A 24,808-nucleotide genomic window follows, 5' to 3' on the forward strand; every position below is an offset into this window, starting at 1 on the left:
AAAGATTCCTACTCAACCCCCGAAGAATTTCTGGGATGAATGCATAAGTATATGTGCTCATTATGTGTCCGATTCTTTGTGAACCCATGGACTATAGGCTGCCAGGCTCCTCTGTCCATAGAATTTCCCAAGCAAGAATCCTAGAGTGGGTTACCATTTCCTACTCCAAGGGATCCTCCAACCCAGGGATCAAACTCGTGTCTCTTGCATCTCCTGCACTGGCAGGTGAGTGGTGCCACCTGGGACCTTTAAAAGGAAATTTGTGTAGTGCTGCCTGCCCTTACTGTCCCTTACTGCCCAACCCCCCCCCCCCCCCCCCCATATCAGAAGAATGAGCTTCTTCACCTCAATGTCATCATTCTGATTCCACCCCCTTTCTAGCTAAGCATCAGTAGAGCCACAACTGTTCAGTAACAAAATACACAGTAATCAAATGCTTTAATTCTTTATTTCCTGATTGATAGCAGAATTTCAAGGAAGAACTTGGACAAGTAACTCAATAATAAACACATCAAAATAAAGCAGGACTAATGAAACAGGAATAAGATACTGACTTGCAGAAAATGCCAACACTATTTTTTAAATCAGGACAAAGTAACCAAGATATATTGCTCATAAATGCCTATTAAAAGCTTTTTAAAAACAAAGGTAACTGCAATGGGCTAGGCCCTCAAATAAAAACTGGATCAGGATGTGTGTGTGCTAAGTTGCTTCAGTCATGTCTGACTCTTTATGACCCCATGGACTGTAGTCCACCAGGCTCCTCTGTTCATGGGATCAAGATAGAATTCCTATTTTACAGAGAGGAAATGGAAGCACAGAGAGGCTAAGCAACATGCAGAAGGTCACACAGCCACTAAGTGGCAAAGGAAGAAAACGAATCCAGGTTCATGTATCTGGATTCCAACTTGGTGACCACCTTGACATACTGGCTCTTTGCTCCCTACCATCTCGCTTCCAGAGAACCAAATAATCAACAATAGTGAAGAAAAATTCAGTGGGACCCCTGGCTAAACATCTTTATTCTTCTTACTCCTCAGATTCTTCAGAAAGACAAATAAAGCTTATTAACACCATGCAAACATTTAATAAGCATGTGTTAAAAGTTAGTTTTAAGATGTTGTAAACCAATATTTTCTGACCTACGCTTTCCTATTGAGTAAAAACCTGACCTCTGAACGTACTTCTTCCCTCTAATTACGAAACTTTGACTTGCATTATCTTTTGAAGACCAACCGGCTTTACAAGGTTATTACAAGTTGAGAAAGTGCCAAGAGGGTCTTGAGTAACAAGATGGGGAAACATACTGTAGTGCTAGGAAGATACTGACGTATCTTTATGTTTTATGTTTTGTTGATATCTTTATGATTAGTGAGATTTGTAATAGGTTTGTTGAAATATTTCTCACATACTGTAAGATTCATCCATTTAAACTGTGTAGTTGATGAGTTTTAATTATTCAAGAGTTGTGATGCCATCACCATAATCTAATTTTAGAACATTTGAAGAAGGAACCTCATGCCCATTAACAATCACTCCTCATTTCCTCTCACTCCAACTCCAGGCAACAATGAATCATTTCTATCTGTATGCTTAATCTGGATATTTCATGTAAAAGAAATGACACAATATGTGATTTTTTTTGTCACTGGCTACACTTTGGCCACCTGATGTGAAGAACTGACTCATTGGAAAAGACCCTGATGCTGGGAAGGATTGAAGGCAAAAGGAGAAGAGGGCGGCAGAAGATGAGATGATTAGATAACATCACTGACTCAATGGACATGAATTTGCGCAAACTCTGGGAGATAGTGGAGGACAGAGGAGCCTGGCCCGTTGCAGTCCATGGAGTCACAAGGAGTTGGAAGTGAATCAGTGACAACAACAACTTGTGCTTAGCATAATGCCTTTAAGATTCATCCATTCTATAGCATTTATGAGTATTTTATTCTTTTTTATGACCAAATAATAGTCCCTTGTATGATTATAAATTTGTTTATGCATTTAGCAGATGTTAGACATTTAGGTTTCTCTGCTTTTTTGGCTATGATAAATAATGTTGCTATGAAACAGTGTGTACAGGTACTTGTGTGGACATATGTTTCCATTTCTCTTGGATATATACTTATGACTACAGTTGCTGGATCTTATGGTAGCTCTATGTTTAGCCTTTTGAGAAACTACTAGGCTGTTTTTCAAAGCAGTTGCACCATTTAACATTCCACCAGCAGTGCATATGGGTTCCAATTTCTCCACTTGCTTGCCATTGTTTGTTTTGATTTTAGCCATTCTAATGAGTAGGATCTCTTTATGGTTTTGATGTGCATTTCCCTCACATCTAATGATGATCATCTTTGGAGAAATGTCTTTTCAAATCCTTTGCCTATTTTTAAATTGGGGTACTTGTCTTTTATTATTAATTTACAAGAGTTCTTTGTATTTCTGGATGTAAGTCCCTTCTCAGATATATGATTTGCAAATATTTTCTCCCATTCTGTGAGTTGTCTTTTCATTTCCTTGATGATTGGGCTTTCTTCATAGCTCAGTCGGTAAAGAATCTGCCTGCAATTCAGGAGACGCTGGTTCAATTCCTGGGTTGGGAAGATCTGCTAGAGAAGGGACAGGCTACCCACTCCAGTATTCTTGGGCTTGCCTTGTGGCTCAGCTGGTAAAGAATCTGCCTGAAATTCGGGAGACCTGGGTTCAGTCCCTGGGTTGGGAAGATCCCCTAGAGAAGGGAACAGCTACCCACTCCAGTATCCTGGCCTGGAGACTATACAGTCCATGGGATCGCAAAGAGTTGGACACGGCTGAGTGACTTTCTTCCTTGATAGTATCCATTGAAGTATAAAAGTTTTCAATTTGGATGAAGTCAAATTTATCTGTTTTTTTTGTTTGCTTGTGTATTTTGCATCATTACTTAAGAAATCATTGCCTAACCCAAGGGTATGAAGACTTACCCCTATATTTTATTGTAGGAATTATAGTTTTAGCTCTTACATGTAGTTACTACATAATCCACCTTGAGTAGACTTTTGTGTATGGTGTGAGGTAGGGGTCCAGCTTCATTCTTTTTCATGTCCAGTTGTCCCAAATCATCTGTTGGAAATACTTTGTCCTTTCCTCCATTGTCTGTGCCCTTTTCAAAAATCAGTTGACCATAAATGTGAGTGTTTATTTCTCAGAAGAGTCAGGTGATCCTGGTTGTCTGCATATGTTTAAGAGAGGTGGGCCAGGTAGCTGATAGAAACTTTGTGTATGTTAGTCTGCTTCTAGATTTTGAAATGTCTATAGAATGATCTGAATCAGCCATCCTTTGGGTAATTGCTCATGCTGTATTATCATTAGATATTTCCTCTCAGGCAAGTGAGATTCCTTAGAGAACACTCTTTGATTCTCCTGGCTTAAAGATACAGACCAGAATGTCAGGGTTCTGGGAACTGTGTTAGGGCAGAAAACAGGAGGAATTCAGAGATCAGTGTGCATCCATTTACAAATTTTTAAGTTATTTTATTACAGCACTCATGCCCTCAGCTGTGTTTTACTCCCTCCAAATATTATAATCCCAGTCTTCTGCCAGGGTGAGAGAGGAGAAATAATGTGGAGTGGGAGGAGGGAATTATTTCTCACACAGCTTTCAACTAAGTCCTCCCAATTTCTAATTTTAATCTCCCACCTTTACTTTCATTTCTAAAGGTATGTGGTGCCACGATTTCCTGAGTCTTTTGAATTTTCTCCACATTCCCCACTGCCAATTTAGAATTTGGCTTCCTTCTGTTTGTCAAGTCGATTAACACTCATCTGTCTGCTCTCTGGGCTTCCCAGGTGGTGCTAGTGGTAAAGAACCCACCTGCCAATGCAGGAGACATAAAAGATGCCAGTTTGATCTCTGGGTCAGGAAGGTCCCCTCGAGGAGGGTCTGGCAACCCACTCCAGCATTCTTGCCTGGAGGATCCCATGGGCAGAGGAGCCTGGTGGGCTACGAGAGGGTAACAGGCAGGAAGGCCAGGGGTCTCCAAATGGAGGAAATAGGCTGCAAGTGCCAGACATTTTTATCTCTCTTAAGTGGCAGGAGGAAACAAACCAGTGATATTTTTTTTCTTCTCTATACAAATTTAAAAGGAGGTTTCTCTTAAAATGCTGTGTTGCCATGACACCTGGTTTCACCTGAAGCTAACTACTCTCAAACCTTGAGTTAACCAATACATTTCTTTTTCTTATGGAAATGTTGTCTTAAGCTATGTTAATGTACCCCAGACTCTATCTTCAAGTTGGTTCCGCCAAATGGCCCAACCTACTTACTCAGGTATTGTTCCCCTAATCTATGTAAATGAAACTATTTGTTAGTAATCTGCCCTTCTACAAGATTCAAGTCAATCGTTTTATGGCCAGGGATGAATTATCTGGTGCCATTCGAAGTTTTATGACATTCCTTTCTTTTCTCAACAGATTGTGAGTGACTCTATAACAATAATGTATCCTGCCTGAGGACAGTCTTTGGATTAAACCCTCTGGCTAATTCTGTTATCTTAAAACATAAATTATGGGAGTAGGCCTGGTCTTTACAAGGATGTATCCTGCCTGACGACAATCTTTGGATTAAAGCTTCTGGCCAACTCTGTTATCTTAAAATGTAAATTATGGGAGTAGGTCTGGTGAGGTCTTTACAACCTCCAGACAGACATTCTTTGGATTCATTGGAGAGTATATAACTCCATTGCTAACACTAGCAAAGGGGGTACTCTTTTGCCCCCTTCTGATGCCTATGTCAGAAGCTTTCTCTATCTCCTTTACACTTTAATAAAACTTTATTACACAAAAGCTCTGAGTGATCCAGCCTCGTCTCTGGCCCAGGATTGAATTCGTCTCCTCCGGAAGCCAAGAATCCCGCGTCTTATCGTTCAGCAACAACCTTTCAGCTATAATCCATAGGGTCGCAGAGTCGGACATGACTGAAGTGACTTAGCACGCACACACATCTGCTTTCCAGAATTTTGATATTGTCTCTTAGCCAACTCTCTCTGTCCTTGTGGATTTAGGTCTTAGAAAATTTTCCTTTAATACAGTTTTAAGTGAAATTTTAAGAGGAGGAAAACCAGATGCTTGGCTTAATACACCATCTTTGTCTGGGAATCTGATAACCATCTATTTTAAAAATACTAAGTGAAAGGAGAATGATGGAGTGGAGGCCTTTCTTCTCCTTGTAGTCTGTTTTTCCCTTGGATTCCATTACTCTGTCCTCTGCTAACTCCTGTCTTTAATCTCTGATTATTTGTTTTGGTTTCCTTTGCTGCCTCTTCTTCCTCTCTCTGTCCCCTAAATGATAAGAACCTCCACATTTGGGCCCTTAGTCCTCATTTCTGGGGCTTCCCTCATAGCTCAGTTGGTAAAGAATCCACCTGCAATGCAGGAGACACCAGTTCTATCCCTGAGTCAGGAAGATCCTCTGGAGAAGGGATAGGCTACCCACTCCAGTATTCTTGGACTTCCCTTGTAGCTCAGCTGGTAAAGAATCTACTTGCAATGTGGGAGACCTGGTTTCGATCCCTGGGTTGGGAGGATCCCCTGGAGAAGGGAGAAGCTAGGATCCTTAGTCCTCATTTCTGGCCTTTTCATCCTTTGCCTCTTTTAACAGACTTCATCTCAGAATAGCCTTCCCAGACCATGTTTTCTAAACTGCTTTCCAAACCCATTACTCTGTCTCGCCTCCTGATTATTGCCTTCACAGCACTGATCACTATGTGAAATTAAGTTTATTAGCTTGTTTATCCTGTCTCAGCCCATCAGAACATAAACTCCATGAGCTCAGGAACTGCATCTGTTTTGTTTAGTGCTGTATCAAAAAGTACCTGCCTGGCAAGTAATAGGTATTCAGTAATGCTTCCTGAAGGTGTTCAGTGAGGCTTCCCTGGTGGCTCAGACAGTGGAGTCTGCCTGCAATGCTATCTGAAGCAGTGAGTGAAAAATCTGACCTCTCCTGGTATGGGCAAAAGGGAACACTCCTACACTGTTTGGACATAAGCTGGTGCAGCCACTGTGGAAGACAGTATGGCTGTTCCTCAGAAAATTAATATGATCCAGCAATCCTGCTCCTGGGCATATATCCAGACAAAACTGTAATTCGAAAAGATACATGCACCTCTATGTTTATAGCAGCTCTATTCACATTACTGGAATCAAGATTGTTGGGAGAAATATCAATAACCTCAGATATGCAGATGACACCACCCTTATGGCAGAAAGTGAAGAGGAACCAAAGAGCCTCTTGATGAAAGTGAAAGAGGAGAGTGAAAAAGTTGGCTTAAAACTCAACATTCAGAAAACTAAGATCATGGCATCTGGTCCCATCACTTCATGGCAAATAGATGGGGAAACAGTGGCTAACTTTATGTTTCTGGGCTCCAAAATCACTGCAGATGGTGATTGCAGCCATGAAATTAAAAGGCGCTTACTCCTTGGAAGGAAAGTTATAACCAACCTAGACAGCATATTAAAAAGCAGAGACATTATGTTGCTAACAAAGGTCCATCTAGTCAAGGCTATGGTTTTTCCAGTGGTCACGTATGGGTGTGAAGGTTGGACTATAAAGAAAGCTGAGTGCTGAAGAATTGATGCTTTTGAACTGTGGTGTTGAAGACTCTTGAGAGTCCCTTGGACTGCAAGGAGATCCAACCAGTCCATCCTAAAGGAGATCAGTCCTGGGTGTTCATTGTCAGGACTGATTTTGAAGCTGAAACTCCAACACTTTGGCCACCTGATGCAAAGAGCCAACTCGTTTGGAAAGACCCTGGTGCTGGGAAAGATTGAGGGCAGGAGGAGAAGGGGACGACAGAGGATGAGATGGTTGGATGGCATCACTGACTTGATGAACATGGATTTGGGTGAACTCTGGGAGTTTGTGATGGACAGGGGGGCCTGGCGTGCTGCAGTTCATGGGGTCGCAAAGAGTTGGTTGGATACGACTGAGTGACTGAACTGAACTGAACTGAACATGTGAAATCTAAAATATGACACAAATGAATCTATTTATGAAACAGAATCAGGGACATTGAAAATAGACTAGAGGTTGCCAAAGGGACGTGGGGTGGGAGAGGGATGGATTGGGAGTTTGGGACTAACAGATGCAACAGATGATATGTGTATATGTGTATATATATATAGTGGATAAGCAACAAGGTCCTACTGTATAGCACAGGGAACTATATTCAGAATCCTGTGATTTTGATGGAAAAGAATATGAAAAAAAGAATGTATACCTGTATAATAATCATTTTGCTGTACAGCAGAAATTAATATAGCATTGTAAATCAACTATACATCAATAAAAATATTGATTAAAAAAAAGATCAGCCCTCTCCCTATGTTTCTTCATCTTTATCTTACATGCCTGTTTCAATACTCATCATACCTAACCATCAGCAGTCCCCTGAGTACTAAGACTTTACATCTCAGGGCCTTTGTACAAGCAGTTCTCTCATAATGGAGTGCCCTTGTCTTCCTGCCAGCCTCCCTCTTTATTCTTGAAATACCTTCTCTGAGCCTTCTGACACCCCTTCCTCCACACCTCCTTTTTCTCATACAAACTTCTTTCCTTGACTCAGTCACTCTACAGGGACTTTCAATTTGCTAACATACCTGTCGCTCCAACATGACTGTGCTTCTTGAAGGCAAGGGTTACGTTCTATCTGTGTTTGTAACTCCAGCCTAGGAATTCAAAGTGTGTTGAATGAATGATTTGGATGCATTTGGTTTATGCATACTCCTGTGGGTAGATGAGCACACTGATATTGTACAACTATTGACACTATAAGTCACATGCGTGGCCGTGTTTCTTATACAAACTGAACAGGAGCTTAGACAATTACTGGATTCATTGACAAGTAATTGATGGTTTATTAAGAGCCTGATCAGGCTTTATACACACATATTTAAAAGAAATCCATTTGAGGACCAGAACATATTGATCAAGTAAACTGATGATTGTCAAAACTTCTCTTTTCTTGGAACTCTATAGAAATTGACTGAGATGCTCATTCAGCCCGAGGAAATTCTGCTCTCATTTGTGCTAAAGCTACTTTCCTCAAACCACACTTGGGCTCATTACATCCTCTAATACCTTTGATCAATAGGTGGAAGGTGCTCATGGGTTTCAGATGTGTTTACCCTCAGTGTCTCACTTCCTGGCTCAGACAGAAATATCTTTGGACTGCAGACAATTCAAAACCATCTATCCTGTCCAGTTTAGACCACATGACTTTTTATGGTTATTCCCATCAGAGTGAGAGTAATTAAGACTCTGACTGACAACTGTATGATTTTTTTCCATAAAATTGGTTGGCTGGGCAGACTTTCTTCTTCCACGTTCTTTAGTTACCTCAAAGGTCTCTGGAGGTGGGATTGGGTGGGGTCTCATTCTTAAAGAAGAGGAACCAAAAGGTCTTTGACCAAGGACAATTTCCTACTCTAGCATTTAATACTCCATGTTGTCTAATGAACAAATCTGACACATATTCCCAATGTATTATGAAGGTTAGGAAACTTCTACTTTGAAACTACTCTCTACTTTGCAAAGGATCCTTCAAAGGACTTCATACTAATTTTAACCACAAAACCACTGCAGATGGCCTTGCATTACTCCCTTCCCCTACCCTTTGTGTTCAGAGGTCATATGTAAGCAAAAAAGTGAAAAGTGAAAAGTGTTAGTCATTCAGTTGTGTCTGATTCTTTGTGATCCCATGGACCTTAGCCCTCCAGGCTCCTCTTGTCCATGGGATTTCCCAGGCAAGAATACTTCAGTGGGTTGCTATTCCCTTCTCCAGGGGATCTTCCCGACCCAGGGATTGACCTTCATCTCCCATGTCTCCTACATTGGCAGCCAGGTTCTTTAGCACTAGCAGGACTTGATGACTGATTGGGCACGAGACAGCAGAGGATGGCATCCTGGTGGCTGACTTGGGTGACTGTGTGGGTAGAGCTAGTGAGGAGGAATAAAGCGGGAGGTGAGTGATGATCTTGATCTGCACCGTGTGTCCTCAACTCTTAAGGGAGAGGAAGGGAAAAATTCCACTGGCAATAAGGAGGAAGGGGGAATCTATGAGAATAGGGTGAGGCTTTTGAAAGTAAATCCTTTCCTGAGGTTGGGGTAGAAAACTACTATGACAAAACATGTACCAAGAGAAGCCTTCCCTTTGGGGCATGACCTTGAAGGCTGCTTCACTTCAGTTCTCATCCGGGCACACAACTTGAGAGGTGACATTAGCAGCTTCTCCAGTGAGAAGAGTATTCTAATTCAAGAAGTCCTTTCTCACCTTCAGTTTACAACTGCCACTCTGGTGTCTACTTATGCTGTGTTTCCTTAGGTTGGCAGAAATAGATCTGTAGGGGCTGATAACTCCTGGGCACTGATGAGCAGGAGCACCTGGGACTTTGTCCTACTGACTTCAGCAGGTTATGTCCAGGGAAAGACCTGGTTAGCCTGATTGGCCTCCCAGAATTTCTGCACCATCTCTCTAATGGAGGAACTATAAAGATCAAAGGAGATAACTGTGACGACCCAAAGGCAGTGCTTGACACATGGTAATGTGTGTGTGCTAGGTCACCTCAGTCATGTCCAACTCTTTGCGACCCTATGGACTCTAGCCCACCAGGTTCCTCTGTCCATGGGATTCTCCAGGCATGAATATCGGACTGGGGTTGCCATGCCCTCCTCTAGGGGATCTTCCTGACAAAGGGATCGAACCCTCATCTCTTGTGTCTCCTACATTGGCAGGCAGGTTCTTTAGCACCTGGGAAGCTGACACATAGTAGGGGCTGTTTATATTAGGTCCTTCTCTTTTCTCTAATATCCACAGCCCTCAAAGGTGCCAAATCTCCAAAAGGTCTTCTTGGTGATGAAAATGCTGACTTTGCACCAGACCAATTTGAGTATGACTCCTGGGGATAAGAAAACCACTCTCAGAGGATCTTGGTGTTGCCCCATAAACAGCCAAATACAGTGCCTGATACTGAGCACGTGCTCAGTTCATCACACTATATTATCATCAATACAAATCCAGAAGAGTTTAGAGAAGACAGTGAGTTCAAATATGACAAACCAAGACTTGAGTCCATCCCAGAATATTCAAGAACAACTGGTCACAAAGCACTTCCCCTAAAAAAAAAAAATACAAATAGCTTTTTATTTCATTTACTCATTCCTTAGAATCTGTAAACAGTTTTTGTTGCGGGCTATATATCAACTGGTCACTGACACTTTGCAAGCCTAATCAGGAGTGTTTGGCCAACTCACCCCTGGGCTCAGTGGGTTGCAAGGTATATAATGAACTGAATGGTGACCCTCAAAAAGCTATGTTCAAGTCCTAACCCTCAGTGACTATACTCATGATTTCATTTGGAAAGGGATCTTTGCAGGTGTATTAAAGATCTTGAGATGAGATGATCATAAATTAACCAAGTGGGCTCTTAATCCAATGACAAATGTCTTTAGAAGTGACAAATGGGGAGAGAGGCACAAGAGAAGAAGGGCATGTGAAAATGGAGGCAGAGATTGGAGTAATGCGGCCACAAGCCAAGGAATGCCAGGAGCCATCAGAAACTAGAAGAAGCAAAGGATCTCTCCCTAGATGAGAGAGAAGGTGATTTGTTACAACAGTCACAGGAAACTAATACATAAGGAATAGGAGCACACTCAAAGTAACTTTGGCAACAAGAAAGATGGGGAGCAGGCATTTTCTCAGAAGACACAAAGGGTATCATGGATTCCAAGGATGGGAAGTCCATGCTGGCCTCATAAGGGACAAGGATCAGGACCCAGGAAGGTGGGAATGGGGTGACTCTCCTGTTCATGGACACTTGACCTCTTGTCATCCTCCCTGTTGGCAGGCTGGCCTTCTTTGGTTCTTCATACATGCAGCCAACACAGTCACCTTCAACATGACTTGTCTGCACATCATATTTCAAGTGCGTAAAAAATTCTGTCCCACTTGACAGGTCAGGGAGAATCTGACCTTCTTTCCAAGTCTTCTTTCCTGCATTAGACAACGTCCTTAGCTTTCTAACCTTCTTTGTCCTCAAATTCCTCGCTCTGACATAACCGCATCATATCACAGAGGGGAGAAAGCAAAGAACTGTCCATTAGATTCTTGTTTTAAACATGAAGTTAATCTACTGGAAGAAAAACATTATTGATCTGTGTCTATGATAGCCTTCTGAAACAACCAGTGTGTGCTATTCTTGGCAAAATATTTGGCTTGTTTGAATTCAGATCTTAATTTTTTAAAATCCCTCTTTTTGCATTCTTCCTTCGAAGGGCTCCTTTTGGCCAACTGGCACAAGAGATATTTGGAGGTGGAAGGGCTTTGCTTTTGCCTATAATGCCTTTGATCCACAAAACAAAGCCTCAAACCAAACAGAAATCCAAGCCAAGCAGGGGTGTGGCAGAACAGGAGAAACAAGTTCTGGGAAAGAATCTCATTACTTGAAATTCTTTGAATAATCAAGGAGAATTTGCTGAGTGCATGATATGCACAGAAGTAGAGCTAGGATTGTGTATATATGCATGCTCAGTCGCTTAGTTGTGTCTGACTCTTTGCGACCCCATGGACTGTAGCCCGCCAGGCTCCTCTGTCCATGGGATTTTCTAGGCAAGAATACTGGAGCAGTTTGCATTTCCTTCTCCAGGGGATCATCTTGACTTAGAGGTTGAACCTGCACCAGGTAAGAGCTGGGATTACAGAGAGGAATAAGCTGGACTCTGTGCTTCCCACATGGAGCGTGTGTTGCCATTTCCTTCTCCAATGGGAGAGACAGGCAGAGATAAAAGAAAATGACCCAGATGAATGCATAATTGCAAGCTACAGCTAAGGTCATGGAGGAGAGGGCTTGGCACAGAGAATATGAATAACTTGGGCAATTAGCCTGAGGAGTCAGGGAAGTCATCTCTGAAGAAGGCACATTTCCCCGAGATCTGAAGGTGTGTTGGTGTTTAACTAGATGAAGCTGATAGAGGTGGGGAGATGGGGGATATTCCAGGTGAAGGGAGCGTTGCATGTAGATACTCATTATGTCATCCAGGTAGAAAGTCATAAGATGTAGAGACATTCATAACACGCAGACCCACTGACGTATGAAGGAATGAGACATTGGACAGTTATGTGCTGCTTTTCTGCACATCCACAGATACAAGAGGCTGCATGTGGCTTTCCACCAGGCCTCTGACTCCAGCTAACTCTCACTAGAGCCTCTGGCATCCCTGGCCTGACCCCTCAGGGCTCTCTCAGGGTCAACATCCTCTAAAGTGTGTCAAGGAGCTCAGTCTAAAGGAGACTAGGCAAGCCTGGATGGGAGCGGAGTTTGAGGGAGAATGAATATATGTCCATGTATGACTGAGCTCCTTCACTGTTTACCTGAAACCGTCACAATATTGTTAATTGGCTATACCCCAATACAAAATAAAAAGGTTAAAAAAAAAATAAAGGTGCTTTAGGCAGACAGAAAACAGATTTTGTCAGAAAGAAAATTTATACTGAAATGAGGAACTGCTTTGTCTTATTTTGTCTCTTAAGGAAATCAACCCTGAGTATTCATTGGAAGGACTGATGCTGAAGCTGAAACTCCCACACTTTGGCCACCTGATGTGAAAAGCCGACTCATTGGAAAAGACCCTGATGCTGGGAAAGATTGAGGGCAGGAGGAGAAGGGGACGACAGAGGATGAGATGGTTGGATGGCATCACCAACTCAATGGACATGAGTTTGAGCAAGCTCCAGGAGATGGTGAGGGAAAAGCATGCTGCATTTCGTGGGGTCGCAAAGAGTTGGATACAACTTAGTAACTGAACGACAACAACAAAGGGAGAAGGTGGGATTCCTAGGGCATGGGGAGATGTCCACCTGAGATTTTCCTATCTGATGATGTGCTTGTCTGAGAAGGCTACCTGGATGAGTCAGTTTATCACCCTAGAAGGAATCAATGCAGACGACATTAGGAGAGGCGTCTAACTTCTCCCCAGGACATTGACCTTCACTGGCCATTCCTGATGGCCCTCTCCTTCCCACCTGTCCCAGGACCCTGGGCTAGACCTCTCTTGTGGTCCACTTTATAGTGCTTTCCTATCTGTCTGCTTCCCCGGCTAGCTACCGGGCTCTTTGAGGGACCGTGTCTTTTTCAGTTTTTGTTCTGTGCCTGGCACCTGGCAGTCACATGATAAGCATTCAATAAATGTTAATTAAAGGAATGAATACACAGACCTTATTAATTTACACTCTGTTTAGTACCAAACATTTTGAAGCTGAATCATGTTGCTTAGTAATAGATGAGTGGAGACTGGATGAAGGATATGGTTCACACTGCGTTGTACAGAGTCGTTGCTCAATTGTGACATAGCGAGTGGGTGGTTACTAACATCTCCATGTTAATGCTCTGGTACAGGTGGTGCAGTGATAAAGAACCCTGCCAATGCAAGAGACGCAAGAGATGTGGGTTTGTTCCCTGGGTCAGGAAGATCCCCTGGAGGAGGGCATAGCAACCCATTCCAGTATTCTTGCCTGGAGAATATCATGGACAGAGGAGCCTGGAGGGCTAAAGTTCACGGGATCTCAAAGAGTTGGACATGACTGAGGGACTGAGCGCGCACACACACACACACTCACACACACTCTCACTCACACACACACTCACACACACACACACTCTCACTCACACACACACACACACTCTCACTCACTTACACACACACTCACTCACACACACACACACACACGCAGCACAATTCAGATCTTAACGGCATTGATTTTGTAACAAAGCAGCACTTTTGGGCAGGATTCACACATTCCTAAACTAGTTATTTCAGTGAGGCAGAATCTTCCAATTATCATTCTTTTGTTACATAAGAGAATATATTTCTGCCCTTCCATTAAAGATAGGACACAGGCTTCTTTTGTTGTTTTTTTTTTGTGTCTTGTTCTTGACCTTTGTAGATCAGGACAACTAGTTCCCCCTAATTTGTGAGTGTGTGTGTGTATGTGCATGTTCAGAAAACAAAAGCTCCAAGTCCTTCAGCAAAGGCAGCTGAGGCTCCTGTGTCTCCCCTTTGGATAATGAGTCCTGCCAGTTAGGGCTATGCGAGGGTGGGAGGGGGTGGCGACTTGCCAGCATGGTCTGTGGCATTTGGATAAACAGACATCAATATTTATCAGAGCTGCTCCAATGTGCTTCCACAGCGGTTGCCAGAACAAGGAGCTCTCCCTCTACCTGTATGTAGCTTTCTCAGTACGAGATAAAAGTTTGGGGCCATTAAGGGAAAAAAATGTCTGATCCCCAGTTACCTAGGCTCATTTACTGCACTAGCAGGCTTTGTAGTTCATTAATAATATACAAATACAAACCAAGGGAAGAAATTGACTTATTAATTGACTTTTGGGATGCTAATGTAGGACTCCTTGCCTTTAAACATTACTCGACAACTGGATCTGCACCAAACACTTTAGAGAAAGCAGAAAGTCACCCAATGCAAATGCTTGAAATCTTTGTCTCTGGATTATATAAACAGACACAACTCCACTGGTTCTCTTTACGAGTCTGGAGGTGGAAGACTCAAGGAAAAGACGCAGAGAGATGGGGATAGACTCAGCCATCCTAGAATGCAGCCCAGACATGCTACAATTGCAGGCCAGGTTACGCTACACTGTGCCGGGCTGTGTAGAAAGTTGCCAGGCTCTCTACTCCAGACCAGATGGCTGCAAAGCTTGATTAGACGCAGTATTATCAGGCTTAGCTGACTGGTCCAATTAGGAGCAAAGTTCATCAGCGTCTTAAAAAACCAAACCTCTCCCACTAACATCCCTAAGCTAGGCTTCTGTCTCTTGTCCTCTCTGACATGGAGTTTTGTCAGTTCACTAATGATGAATTGGGCAGTAGTAGAGGTGAGTGACAAGGTTTCCCAGGCCAGCCTTGATACTTAAATAGATCTGGATTTAAATCCTACCCATTCTCCCACCAATTACCCATCCCTACAAGTCTGGAGAACAGGAGTTTCAAGTTCATGAATGTGACTTTAGGGATTAACAACTTCCTCATCCCCTTTGAGTCCTCTGGGGTCACCTGGATGACGACTCTGGTTCCTCCTTGTAGAAACCTCTCACACATGGCATGAGGAGCCATGCAGATTTTACTGCAGATTTCATAGGGTGGACAAAGGGGGGGCCTTTATGTTGCATGCCCCACAGCATACAGCTTAATCTTTGTGTTTGATTTTTCTGTTTCACTAAGGTCCTCCTTTTCAAAAATTTTTCAAAATTTATTTACTCTTAATAAGAGACTAAATTGCTTTACAATATTGTGTTGGTTTCTGCCATATATCCTAAATCAGCCATAGGCATACATATGTTCCCTCTCTCCCTGAGGTCCTTCTTGTTACTTAAACTCTGGGACTTCTTCCTCTCTGACTTTGCCCTTTGGAATCTCCTAATTCCTCTCATTCTTTTTTTTTTTTTTTTGAATAATAAAATAAAAGAAAAATCAGATCTGGTGTGTGAAGCCTGAGATTCATTTTTCTCCTGTAAAATGGGAATGTCAATAATTCCTACCTCATAAGGTGACAGGGAGAATTAAATGAAAATTAACTGAATTCTAAAGCCATGTTTTTCTAACATGACCCTGAAATCAGTTTAATGGGTTGCCACCAGCATTAAAAAAAAATGAAGTAAGATAAAAATAGAATAGAAAATATCAGAGGGCATCACTTGTAGTGGGGCGGGGGGGGTCACTCTTATTTTGTGAATCTTTTCTTTCAGCTTTATATATTTCTGTGCAATTGTGTGTCACCACCGATGGAGCATAAATGGATTTTTTACTGTAGGTTATGATTTAAAAAAATGCTTGAAATATATGTTATTAAAATTTGTGTTCAGCTTTGAGGTGACCATCTCTGAGAGCTAGTGAAAGGGAAAAGTCGCTCAGTCGTGTCCGACTCTTTTCAACCCCATGGACTGTAGCCCACCAGGTTCCTCCATCCATGGAATTTTTTAGGCAAGAGTACTGGAGTGGGTGGCCATTTCCTTCTCCAGCAGATCTTCCCGACCCGGGGATCGAACCCGGGTCTCCTGCATTGCAGGCAGACGCCTTACCGTCTGAGCCACCAGAGGATGGTGAGATACCAAATCTTAATGTTGATATGATCAGAGACCCTACCTCCAGCCCCAGCCAGGAGGCTACGACATCACACCAAGGTACACTAGAGCAGCAAGGGACTCAATTCTGTTGACGGATATTTTTGGTAGGCTAGCACTGCACTGACAAAAAATTTTGAAATCATTACTATTGTTTGAAAATCAGACATAAAAATCTAGATTTTAAACTTCTCTGGAAAATTCAGAAGATTTAACCGTACCAGGTATCTTTCCCACAATCTCTGCCCTGTTTGCATCCTCACTTGTCTCCTGTCTGGGTTTGGGAAACACGCAAAGCCTTCTGGTAGATTCCATGGGTGGGTTGCTGCTCATTCCTTGACCTAGAGTCCTGGCTCGATGTTTTAATAAAGAATCACAAAACTGGATTGTAATCAAAGAGTCCTTTGGTCCAAACCCTCATTCGTGGGTAGCGGAAAGAGGCCCAGGGAGGAGGAGGTGACTCATCTAAAGTCACACAGGTCATCTGTGATGGGGATGGAAAAGTACCCAGGTCTCCACCCTTCAAGGTCAGTGCTCCTGTCCTCATAAAAACTGAGACTTCCTTAAGAGATGTGCTTGCTTCACTTGCAGGGTCATCAGCCCACACTTTTCCCCTCTGTCTCTACCAAGGCAAATGTTTACTTTGCAGGAGAGAAATTTGATCCTGAGTGGTTCCTGCTTGTTTTACAAGGTGTTTACATGACTCCGCCTTTGTCCTCGATGACTTCCCTGTGTCTTGGCTGTGGCTGCAGCTGGGTGAATGTGGCTTCTGCAGGAGGAAGACTCTCAGGCAAAGAGATTCGCCCGGGAGGGTGTTAGGAAGGGACATGTATCCCCAATGTAGTCGGGCTATTTGTTTAAGATAGTCACCTTCTTTAGCTGAAGAGCAGAGAAAACCAGCTTCAGATGCTTTATTTGTCGAGCATGGTCACAGGCAATGCCAGTAGCAGCAGACGATGTATTTGTAATTCCCCATCACCCTACAAGAATATATAGGGTGGCCATTCTCAGTGGTGGAAGCCTCCCTTTGCCAGGCACAGGGCCAGGAGCTTGACAGATATTTTGGCTGTTTTTAATTTTTTTAAATTTATAAAAATAGTCAAACATATACCAAAGTAGAAAGGATTAGTACAACGAACCTCCATACACCTATCACTCAGACTCAACATTTAAAGATCTTGCTGTGTATACTTCCTAATCTCCCTTTTAAATTTTTCCTTGACATGTAATTCATATTTAGTGAGATTCATAATACATTAAGTGTACAGGTATGTGTTTTTTAAAAATTTGAACTTTTATTATTTTGAAACGATTTCATACTTATAGAAAGTTACAAAAATAACACGAAGAATTCCCACATACTCTTTAATGTGACTCCCTTCATGTTAAAATTTTACCACATTTGCTTTATCATACTTTACACACATATTGTCATCGTCATCATCTTTCTGAACCATTTGCAGGTTGGTGAGTTTTGCCATCTATGCAATTATCAGTGAAATCAGATTATAGAACATTTCCAGCACTCCAGAAGGCTGCCTGGTGCTCTTTTCCATTTCTCATTTTTCATTGCTTTTCTTTCATTTTCATTTCAATTCTCATTCTCATTTTTATCATCATAGATTCATTCTGTCCGTTCTTGAACTTGATGTATGTGGAATCATCCCCCACTATATTTTTGCTCAATTTTTTAAAACCCCTGATCTCATGCTGTTTCCTTTCTGTATATTTTGTGAGTTTCTCTAAAAGTTATGGGCATTTTCTTATATACTCGTAATGCCAATGGAATAATGTAAAAAGTCTCCACAAAAAGCTATTGGGATTATCTCTATTTTACAGGTGAGAGCACAGACCCAGGGAGGTGGCAAAACTTGCCCAAGGTCACCCCGGAAGTAGCTGGTGGGGTGGCAGTTGTCCACCAGAGCCTGTACTTAGGGCTCCCTAGTCTCAGATGTGAACCCAGTGAAGGGTCCTTGTGGAGGTATTTGCCTTCTCTGGGGCACATGCAAGGCTGGCGCCTCTGCAGACCCTTTCTTGTGATTCCTCTCAGCCGAGTCCCCTTGGCACATGGCACATGACAGACCAGAAACGCACTCAGAGTGGCCCTTTGAGCACCCGCCCACATATACACTCACTCATACCAGCACTTTTGAGAATGCTGCCTGTGATCTATGGCTGCCTCTCTTTAAAGACAGAAGAAAGAAAACACTCAGCCCCACAGTGGTTGAACAGGCTGAGAAGGCAGATGTGTTTGAAGGCTGCTCAGAGTTTCCCATTCACCAGGATCTAGACCTCAAAAGGGTGCCAAGACGAATTAAACAGTCCAAATGCAGAAAAATACATTTCTTGCCTTTAATATTGACATTTTAGATCATCTTTGCAAATGAGTTCCAATAATACACAAACTCACCTTTTATTTTAAAAAAGAAACTATCAATAACACCCAGAGCAATCTGTTTTCCAGGAGACAATTAGGTATTAGTAGAAGGAAATCTAAAAGGGTATTTTCCCCACTCTGGAAGCCCAGCACAGAACTTACTGGAAACAACTTGTTGTAAGCCTGGATGAACTGCTAGTAATCATGATTTTATTCAATCTCATAAATTGTAGGGCTCATGAAGCAAGTAGATAATTCAGACTTAAATGTATTCACATATAAAACCTTACCCTTTTCCCAAGAGACAGAATTGTTTGATAAATACATCTTTATTGCCTATTTCTAAAACAGAGCTGGATGGACCTGCTTGATTGGAAATGGATTTTCAGCAAAAACATATTTCTCAATTACTTAGAAATAGACTCCTCCCTCCTACCCCACCTTCATCAAGTCTCTGTTCTCCACATGATGGGCCTGTTAAACCCAGGCCCATCTTACAAGGTTTTCAAGCTCTGTTTGCTTTCCACAAAATTCAAAAGAGGGGCCTCATATACCAGGGGATGGAGGGTGGGGATGGTTGGAGCCTCTCTGTCTTTTCCTCTTTCCCTCCCTGCTTCCTTTCCTTCTTTTTAATTTAGCTGTCTGGTTCCTTTGCAACCTGTTTTATGTACTAAGCTTGTGTACAAGGCTCAGACAGTAAAGAATTTGCCTGCAAGGCAGGAGACCTGGGTTCAATCCCTGGGTCAGGAAGATGCCATGGAAAAGGAAATGGCAATCCACTCCAATATTCTTGCCTGGGAAATCCATGGACAGAAGAGCCTGGTGGGCTATAGTCCATGGGGTTGCAGAGTCAGACACGACTGAGCAACTAACACAACACTTGTGTATGAGATAGCCTTTGGAGAACAACTGGCCTCATCGACCTTTTCTTTCTCTAGCAGGTGAGATGCTAAGTAAGTCAACATGGTGGTGGTTTAGTTGCTAAGTCATGTCCAACTCCTGGGACCCCATGGACTGTAGCTTGCCAGGTTCCTTTGTCCATGGGATTCTCCAGGCAAGAATACTGGAGTGGGTTGCCATTTCTTTCTCCAGGAGATCTTCCTGACCTAGGGATCGAACCCAGGTCTCCTGCGTTGCAGGCAGATTCTTTATCGACTAGGGTAATTTCCTAGGCTGTCAGCACTGGGCAGGCCTGGGACGTGGCCTTGGGTCCTGCAGCTGTCAATTCTATCCTGAGGCCCATGGACTTGCTGCCACGGTGCCTCCATCTCCCCAGTGACTTCTGGGTCTCCAGAGAGGGAAAGTGTGATTTTAAATGGAAACCATCCATACACAAAGGCTTGAGAGGCCTTTCAAGGTTTCTCACCTCCTCCTCTTCCTTTCTCCCCTCATCCTTATTATCTTTATAAAGTTACATGCCGGGGTCTTTCCTGGTGGTCCAGTGGATAAGATTCTGCACTTTCATTGCAAGGGGAGCGGGGTTGATCCCTGGTTGAGGAACTAAGATCCCACATGCCACGTGGCACAGCCAAAAAAATTAAAAACAACAACAACAACAAAAACACAGAAAAGTAGGAAGGGAACGTCCCTGGTTATCCAGTGATTAACACTTCACTTTCCAGTGCAGGGGGTTTAAGGTCAATCCCTGGTTGGGAAACTAAGATCCCACATACTTCCTGGCCAAAAAACCAAAACATAAAACAGAAGCAATATTGTAACAAACTCAAAAATGACTTAAAAAAAAAAAAGAAAAGTAGGAAGAAGACAAAAAAAAGCCTCATCATCCACTGGCTAGACACAAGTAGGTGTTTTTATCTTTAAAAAAAAATTTTAAATGCATTTCAACATAGCTTGGATCATACAGCATGAAGTACAATTTTGTACTCTGCTTTTTTTCACAATCCTTTTTCAACATGATGTTTTTACTGATCAAGTAAAATCCCCTTGCAGTACTGAACCAAGATTTCCCTACAAGTGGGGGTTTACAGGAGGGTTTTCTTTTCTATGAAAATTGCTTAAAATGTGTCCTAACCTTGCACTGAGGGCTCCCTGATAACTCGGTTAAGAATCTGCCTGCAATGCAGGAGACTCTGGTTCAACTCCTGGGTTGGGAAGATCCACTGGAGAAGGGACAGGCTACCCACTCCAGTATACTTGGACTTCCCTTGTGGCTCAGCTGATAAAGAATCTGCCTGCAATGTGGGATGCCTGGATTTGATCCCTGGATTGGGAAGATCCCCTGGAGAAGGGAAAGGCTACCCACTCCAGTATGTGGCCTGGAGAATTCTATGGATTGTACAGTCCATGAGGTCTCAAAGAGTTGGACATAACTGAGTGACTTTCACTTTTACTTTCAACGTTTCACTGAGTAGGGAGGTCCCTTCCCTCTGACTCTCTCCAGCACGAAGCAAGGGGGTTGTATTGGCACAGAGCCTACACTCACGACGATGGAGCAGGCAGCCCCAAAGGCCAGCTAGGAATGAACTTCTTTTAAATTCTGTGGAGAATTTAAATTAAATAGAGAATTTAAATGTGGAGCATGGCAAGTGCATGGTCAAGGTCTGTGACCCAGAAAGTGCTCCTCAGTTAGTGGTGCTGGAGCACCGCTGCTTCTGGGCAATAAATCACTTCCTTGGAGCTTTCAGGAGAGCTCACTGCCCTCTTGTCTCATTAATCATATGTATATTTCAATCATATGTATATTTCTCAAAGCCTTTCCCACACCTTTATTATTCTCTCCAAAGGACCCAGCAAATGTCCCCTCCTCTCCCTGCACCATCAGAAAGCATGCTCTAACATACAGCCCTGTAGAATGTAAAGCTCCAAAAGGAATGACGGGAATATTCGCTGGATATGTCTGCACCAAGCATCGTGCCAAGGAATTACGTGTATGACATTTCATTTAATCTTTATGAGGCAGGACTTGTTCTCCCCACTTTGCAGATGAATAAAGCAACACTCAGAGCTTGAATTATATGCTTAAGGCTCCCAGGGCTTCCCAGGTGGCGCTAGTGGTAAAGAATCTGCCTGCCAATGCAGCAGATGTAAGAGACATGGGTTCGATCCCTGGGTCAGGAAGATCCCCTGGCGAAGGAAATGGTGACCCAATCCAGTATTCTTGCTTGGAAAATTCCAAGGACAGAGGAGCCTGGCAGGCTACAGTCCACAGGGCTGCAAAGAGTCGGACACGACTGAAATGACTTAGCACGCAAGGCTCCCAGGTAGGAAGGGCAGAGCTGGGACTAGGACCTGTCTCCCTGCCTTACCTGCGCTGTCTGGCATCGCAGCCTTGGGCCATGATCAGTTGCAGGACCCCTTCACTGTGGCCAGTCAGGACTCTCTTCCTCACCACAATTCTCTTCCTGGCTGGAGGAGCCAGCCACCCTTCCTCCCACGCCTTCTTAGTACCAAAGGTAAAGGTGTATCCTTGGCCGCATCGAAAGACCTCATAGGATCTCCCTGGAGCCTGACAGTGTTCAGAGAAATGAGGCAGGCAGAGCTCCCTAGAGACAGGGCCTGTTTATTTTATTTCATTTCACAAACACAATAAAAAGAAAAATTCTGCTAATAGGATTGCCAACTCAGCACGCCTAGGCAAGCAACTCCAAGTAAATATAAAGCATCCCAGTACACCTTGAGATTGATGACAAGTCAGTAACAACGACAGGCAACCAGAAACTAATCAGGGGAGTTGTCTTTTACTAAAGGGAGGGGGAGGGAGAGAGAGCAGACAGGAGGGCGCAGCTGTTATAACCAACTCCTGTTGATTTTGTGCCTGCTTCTCTTGGGGGCCCTGTGGCTCCTAGGAGCTGAGGAAGCAGCCAGGTGGCTCTCTGGGCTGCCTGAGTGCTTGCATGCATACACGTGAAGTTGCTCCAGTCATGTCCGACTCTTTGCGACTCTGTGGACTGTAGCCCACCAGGTTCCTCTGTCCATGGGATTCTCCAGGCTCCAACACTGGAGTGGGTTGCCATTCCCTTCTCCAGAGGATCTTCCCAACCCAGGGATCGAACCTGTGTCTCCTGGGTTTCTTGCATTGGCAGGTGGCAACTCTGACCAAACCATCACTCTTCCTCCATGCAGAATCTCTCTGCCTGTGAAGGAGGGGCTTCCTCTGGTCCAGGTGTGATAAGCCTTCTGGGGTCCTGAGCCCTGCCCTTCAAGCCTCGCTGGCAAAGCATGGTGTCTCCTGGGCCAACACCACCCTCCTTCTAATACTGTCCTGGCACCAGCAACTCTAACTTGGGGCTGATGGATCATGGCCAGCCTGCAAACTGCTGTCAGTCACCTCCTGGGTTGGGCTGGTCTTGAGTGCACCATCTGCACATTGCCCTTCCCTTTTCTTATCTTTCTCCTTCTCCAGGGAGCTGACTGTGGTAAGGAAGCTGGTAAGTGAGTGGGCCACTGTCCTCTGGGGGTGGCAGAGAAACCCAAACTGTGCTCGGCTCTGGGCATGTATGGTTCACAAGTCCCCTCCTCTTTCTGGTCGTGGTTAGCTCACCTGGGAGATAGTCTGTGCTTGCTCAGTTCTTAGAAGGTACAGCTTAAATGTGTCGGAGGACATTCATGATCATAAGCTTACCCTTGACCTCACACCCTATATCCTAGTCTAGAATTTTCCAGAATGTCCCATGCTCCTACACCTTGTCCATGCTCTCTCTCCATGCCTTTACTTGGCCCCTTAACTCCTAGCTCCAGCATCACCTCTTCTCTGGTCCTCAGGAGGCCTTATTTCTCTTGTGTGTATCCCCACATCTTGTTTGCCCTCTAGATGGCGGTAACTATCATCCAGTTAACGGCTGTACACTTCTTAAACCCAGTTCAGTGCTACATCCCAAAGAAATACACCCAACAGAGGTATCTCAGGCACGACTGTAAAATGCAGGCACGTGAGAGGGGTGGGAAGCACTGGATCCATTTCTAAACCCCGAAATCCTGCTACAGAGGCATCAGACTCAGACCCCCAGTTCGCTTCTAAGATTCAGAAGGTCTTCCTGAGCCTGAGAGCCACCATCAGAGACATTAGGTTGCTTGCACTTCTTTTCATTTTAAGATTCAGCAGTAACTTCTAGGAGGACTAATCCCTGTGGATGGGAAGTGCTGCTGGTTTCCTTGGTTTTCACTGTCTCCTTACCACAGGGCAAAGGGCAGAGCACCATTGTGGGGCTGGAGCCTTTTATGTGTCTGACTCCCATATCCATGCAGACCTGTGTCTTCAGGAGACCCTGGGTTCTACCAGGATGGAGACACCCACATCTCTGCAGGGAGAGATGGGCAGGACACATCCAAGTATCTACTTGTAGGACAGTGAGGCCTCAGAGGTTTCAAGCTCTCAGGGATGGCAGCCTGGTGGGAGCTAGAAGACCCGGTCTCTACCCAGTCCTGCCTTTGTAAGCCAGGAGTTTCTTCCTGCTGGTCACAGTGCAACAGAGTTTTATCCTCTTCAGCCAGGCTTATTCTCCAGCCCCATTAGGTTCTCTGGGTACCTGGTTTTCTGGTGCTAGGAGATAGAGCAGAGGGATGTTCACATTTGGGGAGAATGTTGGGACAATAGAACAACTGCCATCCAGAAACCACTCACGGGTAGGAGTTGGCAGGGACTTGAGAGTCAATCAACCCGTTTGTGTCTTACCACTTAGGAATGCAGAAAGTTGGAGGACTTGGTTTTGTTTTAACTCATGAAGGGCATGAACCACATAGTGCTATGAAGTAACTGAAGAGGCAACATGGTGGTCAAAATTGTCAGGCCCCGAACTGTGGTAGATACTCATGACAGGGATATGTAGATCAGAAGGGCCCCTTCCCTGAAGGAAACTCACAGAAATAGGACCAAGTCTGGGCCATGTGGTCTCGCGCCTGTGCCACACCACGCAATTGATTAGCTTAGTGCTGGCACCTGACTCAGATCAGAAGTCTCACCTGGGAATTCAAAAACTTGGAACCATTTAGAACTTACTTACAAAACAGAAAGAGACTCACAAACGTAAGAGAACCAACTTGTGGTTGCCAGGGGTGGGGAGGGGGGAGGGTGGGAGAAGGGATAGTTAGGGAGTCTGGGATGGACTTGCACACCCTACTATATTTAAAATGGATAACCAACAAGGACCTACTATATAGCGCAGGGAACCCTGATCAATGTTATGTAGCAGCCCGGATGGGAGGGGAGTTTGGGGGAGAATGGATACATGTATATGTATGGCTGAGTCTCTTCTGAAACTGTCACCACATTGTTAATCAGCTATAACCCAATTCAGAATAAAAAGTT

The 24,808-nt window shown here is 43.8% G+C and overlaps 1 long non-coding RNA gene across 3 annotated transcripts in view; it reads right to left on the reverse strand.

Moving 5' to 3' along the window:
• Positions 1 to 444: 444 nt before the first annotated feature.
• LOC133070464 (uncharacterized) overlaps positions 445 to 24,808 on the reverse strand; it is a 126,237-nt gene continuing 101,873 nt past the window's right edge. For all 3 annotated transcript variants that reach the window (XR_009696154.1, XR_009696153.1, XR_009696152.1), the window contains 2 exons: positions 10,095 to 10,150; positions 445 to 3,440 (listed from right to left, as the gene is read on the reverse strand). This is a non-coding gene — a long non-coding RNA (uncharacterized LOC133070464). The remainder of the gene's footprint in view (positions 3,441 to 10,094; positions 10,151 to 24,808) is intronic.

This window comes from Dama dama, chromosome 15, assembly GCF_033118175.1.
Source record: "Dama dama isolate Ldn47 chromosome 15, ASM3311817v1, whole genome shotgun sequence".
NCBI lineage: Eukaryota > Metazoa > Chordata > Mammalia > Artiodactyla > Cervidae > Dama > Dama dama.